This window comes from Chamaea fasciata, unplaced genomic scaffold (genome assembly GCF_029207755.1).
Source record: "Chamaea fasciata isolate MVZ Bird 193981 ecotype frontalis unplaced genomic scaffold, bChaFas1.0.hap1 SCAF_5, whole genome shotgun sequence".
Lineage (NCBI taxonomy): Eukaryota > Metazoa > Chordata > Aves > Passeriformes > Sylviidae > Chamaea > Chamaea fasciata.
Window position 1 is genome coordinate 11,069,096 of NW_027094090.1, and position 9,373 is coordinate 11,078,468.

Consider the following 9,373-nt stretch of genomic DNA (forward strand, 5'->3'; position numbering starts at 1 on the left):
CCAAATTACCCAGTCCTCTTCTGAGGCTGAAACATAATGGGCCAGGGCTGCTGTGCTTGTACTTTATATTTTAGTTCAAAAATTAAAGCAGAGACTCAAGAAGTGAAAATCCTGGAACACAACACTGAATATTATTCCAGGCAGTCTCTTGCATCAGCATGCTTTGCTGCCCTCCTATTAAAGGAAAACCACTGTAAGTCAAGAAAGCAGGACCTAAATGTCTAGAAGGAGACCAGGGAACTGGGTACCTGCTCTTCCTGTTTGAATGGATTTTCTGAAGTTACAAAGTCTGTTTATATAACTAAATCTGAATTGAGCCCTCTAAGTATGAAAGTCTCGTATAATAAATGACAAGTCTGGCAGATCTAATGCAGTGTGAACTGCTCAGCTCCCAGGTAACTGTGATCTTCCACTGCTGCAGGCAGACCTGCTCTGCTGTCAGTGCTAGTTCTCATGTTAGCCAGCTGGAGAAACTCCTTGGACATATCACACTGCCAGCTGGAGTGCAAGAACACTTTCCTCTAGTAAAGTTAGAGTGTCAGATTTAAACAAATATAGTTGTATTATTGTTAGGAATCCTGTCCAAAAGGAGGAGATGTAATTGCATCCACCTGCAAGAACACTGTGCCAGTTCAGAGAGGCTTCTGCTCAGGACCATTACTGAGCCAGGTGAGTGTTAGGAGAGGGAGAGGAGCAGCACAGGTGTTCTACATCAGGCACTGAAACACGGCTTCAGATGTCCAAGGGCAATTTCATCAACTGCCACCACATATGGTAACCATAACTATGTGGGTTTTTTAAAATGGCTGCCTGATGCCATTTTAGTCATCACTTATTGTTCTACCTCATCTTAAAATGTCTGCTGGGTCCTCGCATACTACAGATGTTGAAGTATTTAGAGGCTGATGAAGGAAATTTGTCCTCCCTATCCTCCAAAGCAGCTATCTTTCTTTTCTTTATCGTGCTGCATAAACCTTTTACTTGGCTATTCAAGAAAAGCCAGGTAAATGCTTATTCTTTAATTAAGTTTATCCCAGCAGTCACAGAAAGCTGTCAGAGTTATTACAAAAATACTGTATTTTTTGCACAACAGAAATGAAAAACAAACTATCCAGTATTGTAAGTTCAAGGTTCCATGAGGCATGGGCCCTAAGTTTTTGGTGGATAACTCTTCATCATTAAATTGTTTAGCAGAAATTGAAAAGGTAATGGGAGACATCACTACTGCCCATTTTAATGTTGGCAGTTTCTCCAGGAATTGTGCATTATGTCAACGAAGAACCCTTAGGGAAGATATGGGAGTTCATCAGACTCCTATTATTCCATGCAACTGAACAGCTATAGTTATGCATCCAGGGAGATATAGGCTGAACAGAAGGGCATGCTATGATTGTGAGCGCTTACAGGGGTAATACTCTCTGAGAATAAGTAGGCTAGATTGGTTTTGAGTTTTTAAGATTCTTAATCTATACTTAGGCAAGACTTAAGTGATCAAATGTCTTTAAAACTGAGGCTAAATGGAGAAAAACACATTATAAAGACTATTTCCTTTACACTCGAAGCCCTCTTGTCTGGGTGGACATTAAAAAAAAAAAAAAAAAAAAAAAAAAACCAAACAAAAACTCCAGAGAATTTAAAACAAAGAACTGGAGGAAAACTCTTCTTTCAGTCAAGCTCCTTTATTTCCACAGATGTGTTAGGTATCTTTTCATTTGTGAAATTTAACCACCTGTGTATTTTGGCTTGATCCTTGAAATGCTCTATTTTATTTTATTTTCTAGATCTATTTCTCTATTTTATTTTCTAGATCTTTCTAGATCTTACATCACTTCAGCATTAACCACATCATTAGGGCTCCAATGCTGTCAGAGCTTGACTTGTCAGCATCATCATGGGTTTGGCATCAACCTAGTTTGAATTCAGAAATATTATATAATCTCAAAAGTAAATTATTTAAATACATTCATACTCCTATATTTAAATAATTACTCATACACATGATGTAGTCCATCATGCTAATGAATAAAGTATCAGAAGGTATCTTGGAACACTAATAGATTTCTATTTAAAAAGACATTTATGTGCCTTATTATATATTACTTTTTACATATACGTATATATATACATCTTTGTTTTTCTTGAATCAGTCTGTTGCCACCTGTTTAATCATTTGTATCTTCATCCTGAGTACTATTTAATCATGAAGCTGGTGTAAAAGCCATGCCAGGATTGATATTTATTCTACTGTGTAGGAGGTACTAATATATGATAATGTACCAGGTATGTGACCAGCAAAAGGGAGTGATTCTAGCCCCAGAAAAGTTCATTCTTCTTCATTTTTATTTCCTGTCCATCATAGGACTACACAAGAAGTTAAGAGAAATGGTGTCAAGCCACAAGACACATATGAGTGCCCAAATGAAAGCAGAAGCTCTTGTTGCCACCCTTCTCTGTTTCTGTGTAAGACAAATGATATCCTTGTTACTCCCAAAGAGATCAGTCTGCCACTGCTGCACAGAGTGGCTCTTCAGAAGAGCCAAGCAGACCTTGCTGGGTTCTTGCAGGACACAGTAATGTACCCAAACCTCCAGCAATCTCACAAGAGGCATGCCTGTCTTTACAGCATGTTAAGAAAATATCCAACTGAAAGACATTTCCAAGAAGCAGACTTTAAAATGAAATCCTGTTGATGAGCCACAATTGGAAAGTACAAAATAAATGCTTTTTTTCAAGTCATTAGTCATGAGAGACCACAAGGATTGCAGGCTCAAAACATTTCAGGTGCATGTGTCAGGAAAGGGGCAGGTCAAGTCTTCCCCTGCAAGGCAGTGCCCTGCTTAATACATCCCACCTGTATCCCAGCTGTGCCACATCCTGGCAGACTGGAAGCAATGGTCCACACCCCCACTCTGGCATCCCTAAGCCAGCACCTGAGTGCCCACCAAACCAGAAGTCCCACCTTGGGCAGGAGCCTAGGAAAGCCAAATTAAACTTAAACTGGAATGCAACATAACTATAGGTCTTGACCTAATTTCTAGTGGCTTTTTTATCAGGTAGGGCACCACTGGAAGGAGGCGTGGTAGTTGTATTTGTTCTTTTCTATATCTCTTATGTTTTCCCTCTAATTTCTTCCTCTCAGAGTTTGACTAACTTAAAGGTGGATGGGTTGGAGTTTGCAAAGTTGAGGAGGCTTTCCTTTGTTAAGTTAATGCTTTGTGAAATGCTTCATGTTGATTGAATGTCACTTTAAACTTTTGCTGAAATTACTTGATTTTCTAAAGTTTGCCAGTGAAGTTTTCATTGTTTCGCTTTCTTGAGAATATGTTGTTGGTGTCCCCCCTTGTGTCCAACTCAGGGTACATAAAAAGCTTGTAAGCCCCTCTAAGAGACATGGTGAGGAAGTTCTGGAGCCTTAAGGTGTCTGTGTCATTCCCAAGAAAAGCCTCAGTGTCAAAGAGGAGGAACAAAATACAATACTGGGTTTGAGGAAGAAAATTAAATGCTGGGAAAGAAGAATTATCTCTGTACCACAATCCAGTGCCCCTCCACTGCTGAGGGCAGCTGGGTGAGTGACTGGCAGGTGACGCACTAGAGAAACCTCATATAAATCCAGCACAGCCCAAGTGGGCTTCATCAGCTAGGAGTTCCTGGTGCTGGAAACAGTGAGAGCTGGCAGCTCAGATCCCACTCCTTTCCCTGTGACTGGGACCATGGCATCAAGCTACACCAGCAGGAGAAGTGGGTACTGTTGCTATCAGATGCCTTACTGTGTTATCTGCAGATGGGGATCAATGCCCTTACTGAGCTTGGTACGTGATGACTGCGCAGAGATAAAAAACAAAAAGTTTCAGAATTTGATTATGCTTAACAGATTTCCAGGCAGACAGACAAAGAAGTGCTTGTAGTCCCTTGAAACACTGGCTATGTGCTCATTTAATTACCATGTAATCATTTTTAATGAGAATCAGAAATTTGGATTCTTTTTAGTCATTGAAAAAATTTCTGGTGCTACTGACCTAAACAAAGAGAAGAAATGAAAGAACCAAGCACACACTAACAACTGATGTCTGTTTTCTTGCATTTTTCCATTCAAACACAACTCATGTTGCTATATACAAAACTTTTATGACCACGAGATAATTTTTTTCAGGTTTATATCAGGTTTTTAAAGTGATATTCTTCGTAGCATCTAGTAAGAAATACTCAATTATCAGCCTCCAAAAGTTTTTACAGTATGTACTGCCAATAACAATTAAGTTGATAATGACTTCTGAATAAGTGACTATCCAGATCTATTGACCCAAGAGTTAAATATTAACTGAGGAGATTCCAAGGTCAATATTCTCCTAGAACACCAATAAATCATGATTTCGTTCACAATAAAAAGGATGCACCTAATACCACATATACTGAAATCTGTTGCCTGAATGCCCCAATCTCTCTACTAACCAAATAAAGGATGTTCAAGACAGAGGGTAATCTTTGTTATGCTGTGAGTAAAGACCAAAAGGTGCAGTAATCCAGCCCAGGTTCCATTTTCCATTGTATTCTTTAAAATAAGGTGTTCATTGTTCTAAAATATGCCAGGAAAAGTTTCCATCTGTAATCAGCATAACATGGAGAGAAAAGGTGGCTACTTATCTCTTCCAGATTCATATTCACTAAGAATCTTCATCCAAATTTAGGTGAAACCATGGAGAGAGTTAGATCTCCCTCTTACACCAATGAGCAGCGAACCTATCTAAGCTTCATTTGAGGATCAACTGAATTGCTGGAAATTTCCTATGAAGACATTCACAAGAATATATGGACTTAGGGAAGATAGAAATTTCTGATGCAAATATCTCCTGCTTTTTTCATTTTTTTGAAAAAATAGGTGTTTCAAGAAATGCACTAAACAACAAAAATTATATTTTACTACAGGATCCATTATTGCATTTGCCTTACAGTTAGTCAGAAATGTTGAAGTTGGCCTATTAGATAATACTATTTATATTTCAATCATTTGAATTACCCTAATCAATAGGATTTTCTGTGCGGCAAAACATTCAAATCAATAACAAGAAACACAGTTTAGGGCCTGAATGACTCACGTAGTCACTCAGAAGATCAGAAGGAAGGGCTGGAACTAAATCAGGATGACTTCCAGTCTCATAGGTGGAAAACATATTCACAAATTTGTTTAATGTATAGCATAAAAAATAATTGCTGCAGTTATAAGATGTCCAGTGAAAGATTTTATTGTGCATTGAATTTAACTCTTACTCAAGGTCAGAATTAAAAGGCAAAACAAAATCTTGTTTTAAGTCAAAACAGCCCTAAAGCAGCTGCTTTCTTAGTTACTGTTAGGAGATCAAAAAGATCGTAAGTCCAATTGCGCTGTGAGAAGCAAAGTGATTACCATATCTTTATTTGATCGATTAAGCATGGTAAATAGATACTTCCACAGACAAACCGTGTTACCATGTTAAGCATCAGGCTCTAGGAGAGCAGCAAAATGGTTTTACTCATAATTTGTGCTTTAGGAGCAAATGACTTGTGGAAAATCGTGACCTGGTTGATTTCAGTGCATAGACTGAAAGCTGTGTTTTTCATACAGATGCAAGGATGGAAAATGTAAGAATGAAGGATAATTAATATAAGTAAACATGTCAGCAGCATGGGAAATCCCATTCTAAGAAGAGTAAGATTACATTCAAAAGGTTGTGTGTACATACCTTAACTAGCAATTTCATGAGCATTAATATAGGTCTAACAAGACTCACGGTAAATTTTTCACCCATATAAAGTTTTTCAACACAGGGTAAGATTAACCCTTCCACAAACAAGCTTTCTTGGGCTCTGGGAATTTTTGGGTGAGGGTATTTTGCTTTTCCATTTGTGTTCATTAATCCATTATTTCTCTGTATAATTTCCTTGGAATTTGGGCCATGATATAAATTCAGATAAACAGATTTTTTTACTAGAGTGGCATTTATAACCTGTATGTCAAAGTGCATGATCCAATTGCAGTTAAGGGAATTTTCAAGTATTTACTTGTATTGCTGTATATTCTCCTGTGTATGTGCAATGTTAAGAATACATCTCATTTATTTTTACACTGTTTGACACTAATCTTGGGGGGGGAAAGAATGAGAATTTTTTCTTATATGCTCACTCTATCTTCTGATATTTAAATGCAAATTACCTACTGTTAGCTGGATTGTTATTATTATCTCTGTAAACCTTGTCTTTCTTGTATCTCTCATTTGTTCTGCTCACTATCTGTGAACTGTCTTTTTTTAATTCCTAGAGGCAAATTCCCTCAAGCTGGTTCTAAGATGTACAGTAGTCAACATTTTCTTCTCTCAACTGGTAGAGCCATTCATCTACATTTCAAGTCCCATGCTGCTGGAAACTGGAAAATAATCAGAAGGTTTGTTTATATATCACTGTTGTTCTAAAGTTCAAACCATTATAATAAGAAAATCCTATCCAGTATTCATAGAGAAAAAATACCAAACAGAAAATATGGACATATCAGGTATTCAGAAGAGTGAATCTCAAACAATATTGTACTAGGGGAAGGGAACAAAAGCAATTTTGAAGTTAAATATTTCAGAAAATGTAGGAGATGAACAGTAGGCAAAGGTCTCTTAGTCGCATATCTTTCTTTTTCTCTTGTGCTAAAATCCAAACTTGCATGACTAAGCAGAGAGACAATGCCATGAAAACAGTTTGGTTCACATTTAGACTTAGGAATGTACTGCCATAACTGAATTTGAATTTTCAGTGAAAAACTTTTATTGGAAACTGACATGTCTGAGCGCTTACAAGATGGAAAATATATGAGCAATAACATGCACAAGGGCATGAACCTGATGATAGATTCTTATGAGTATTTACAGATTGCTTTATAAAATGTTTTGGAAAACTCTAGAGAAAACCAAAGGGATGATTCTTATTAGAGACAACACAGATTTAGGAAATAAGTACTGGCCTTAACTATTTGCTGCTGATTTACTCTTTTAATTGAATTTAGTGTTCATGGAAAATGCTAAATCAGCAAAATTTTTCTATGTTGAAAAAAATGAAAACAGCCATAAAACGACTTTCCATGCATAGCCCCATGAATACCTTTCTACATTAACAGATCATCCTGATCAGGTTTTTGTGTGATGTGGCTTTCCATAAGACGGCCCTGCTCAAGTGGGATTGTTGGGCCAGGTGACCTCCAGAGGTCCCTTCAAAGTTCAGCCATTTTGAGGGCCATTTAAGCACGTGAGTAACTTCAATATATTAGCAGTGCCATTAAGTCAAGCCTGCAAGACTTTATTTCTTTATTTCTTTATACTTTATTTCTTTATTTCTTTATACTTATTTCTTTGCTGGGGTATCGATATGCTTAAAATTATGCATTTGTGTTTTCACCCAGGTCTCAGCTTTGTCATGAGTTTCCTTCAAGCTGAGCCCCAACACAGGCACTTCAGAGGGGTCAAGTACTGGGGTTGAAGGCCCCTCATTTCTTCTAATTGTACCTTTAGGTTGTTTTCTTTCTTTCTATATTTGTCATTGCTTAAACTTCAGTACCTTTCTAAGCAGATATTCTTCTCAGTGTAATGCTGTTAAGTCCCCCCCAAGAGAGTTTCATTCTTCACTGCTGTTCCCGGCTTGTTGCACATAGAGCCTTGCAGCTAAGCAAAGTGCTGACCTCTGGACAGAGTTGGGGTTTTTTTATCATCAGTTTGTATGGGGTGATTCTTTGTAAGGTCAGTATTTCTGTCTATGGCCAGGGTAAATCCTCAAATGTTATTTAAAATCCTTCCATCAGCTTATTTCTCCTATAAGTTCAGGGATAAGCTTTTCAGCCTGGTTCTTTCTAGCAAATACATCATTTTATTTAAATGTGAAAAAGGAAATTTGAGATTTGTATTACCACTTCATCTTGGTGTACAGATTAATAGCTCAGTAGTAGGATTAGCTAGAGAGCTAAGGACGATGCTACCTGTGACACACTGGAAGTTTCTTTGTAGTCTAGAAATGTTGCTATAAACGTGGTCTTCTGGGACAGGTTTTTCTCCAGCCTTTGCTGTTTTAAAACGCAAGTGTCTTCCCTGACTCCTGTAAGATTGTAACTGACTTGCAAATAAAGTAACTCAGAAAAAATAGTCCTTGATTTTAGTCACACTGAAAGAATTTTAAATTATTTTCTTTTTCACATAAACTTATACTTTAGAACTTGGTTTTGCTCTCAGTTAAATACATGTGCTTGGAAAAAAATAAATGCTAAAAAATCCAGAATCTAATATTTTCCGCTTATTGCCCAATTGCTAATTTATTTTTTTATGCAATGTAGAACTGAGTAGCAGACAATTATTTCATTATTTCTGTGAAGAAAAATAGTTTACGAGGTATGCTGGAGCATTCTTTATCTAGGGACTAGACCTTAACAGGGCTTGGATAAAGCCAGAATCTGACAGTAAAAAGATTGTCTGAAATCTTCTACAATAATGCTTTAGAAATTTTGTACAATATTTTTTTCCCCAGAAATTTACTTTAAAAGGTAGCTGTAAGCTTTCCTTTTCTGAATTGCCCCAAATCCAACTTCATTAATTTTTTTAATCAGAGAGCAGGGAAAAACTCAGACTCTTAATAGTTCCACTGCAGGTTTTGTGGTAGTGCCAGTCTATTTTCTCAGGAATTTGTTCAGATGTTGTAGGAGTTGGCAACAGTATAAAACATGTCACTGGGCAGGTCAGAGTACTTATCAGCCATATTCAGAGTTTAGATGACCTTTGCTCAGTGCCAATGATGTTGAATTTAGTCTTACTAGAAATTTCATCTGCAGTGGTAATAGGTCACTGGTGAATTGTATGGAGAGTTTGTGTAAGAGAGAGGTTTCCTATCTGTTTTCATTATATCTAATATAGATAGATGGGCAGTGATTGTGCTCAGATCAGATTCAAACTGAATGAGTTGAAGGTGAGGCTTCAAAGTTTAGACCTGAGTTGTACAGGTTTGCTTTCAATGATCACATTCTCCAGGCTTACCTTGTAAGGCATCTGCCATTCCAAATCAGTAAAATTTTACTCTTAGGATTCTTCCCATGGCTAAAGTAGAACAAGAAGAATTAGGGTTTCCGTTTGAACATGTCCAAATAAAACTCCCTAGGAATAGATGGAAATTTTAATATATCCATTGGATATTTTGGGGACTTAAAATATAACTTTTTGTTTTTCAATCATCTTTAAATCCTAAATATTTGCTCTCCGTTTCCAGTTTCTTCATGGGCCACATCAATGTATTTTTGGAGCCCATTATAATTCAGGCACTTCACATTTACTTGTTTTCCTCAGTAATCTAAAATATGGATTAGATTTCAATTCATATGTTA

General features: G+C 37.1%; 1 long non-coding RNA gene across 1 annotated transcript; it reads left to right on the forward strand.

Moving 5' to 3' along the window:
- Positions 1-2,935: 2,935 nt before the first annotated feature.
- Positions 2,936-8,186, forward strand: LOC136290116 (uncharacterized). Its single transcript, XR_010720973.1, has 4 exons — positions 2,936-3,053; positions 6,293-6,415; positions 7,133-7,260; positions 7,415-8,186. It is a non-coding gene; the product is annotated as an uncharacterized lncRNA (long non-coding RNA).
- The last annotated feature ends 1,187 nt before the right edge of the window (positions 8,187-9,373 follow it).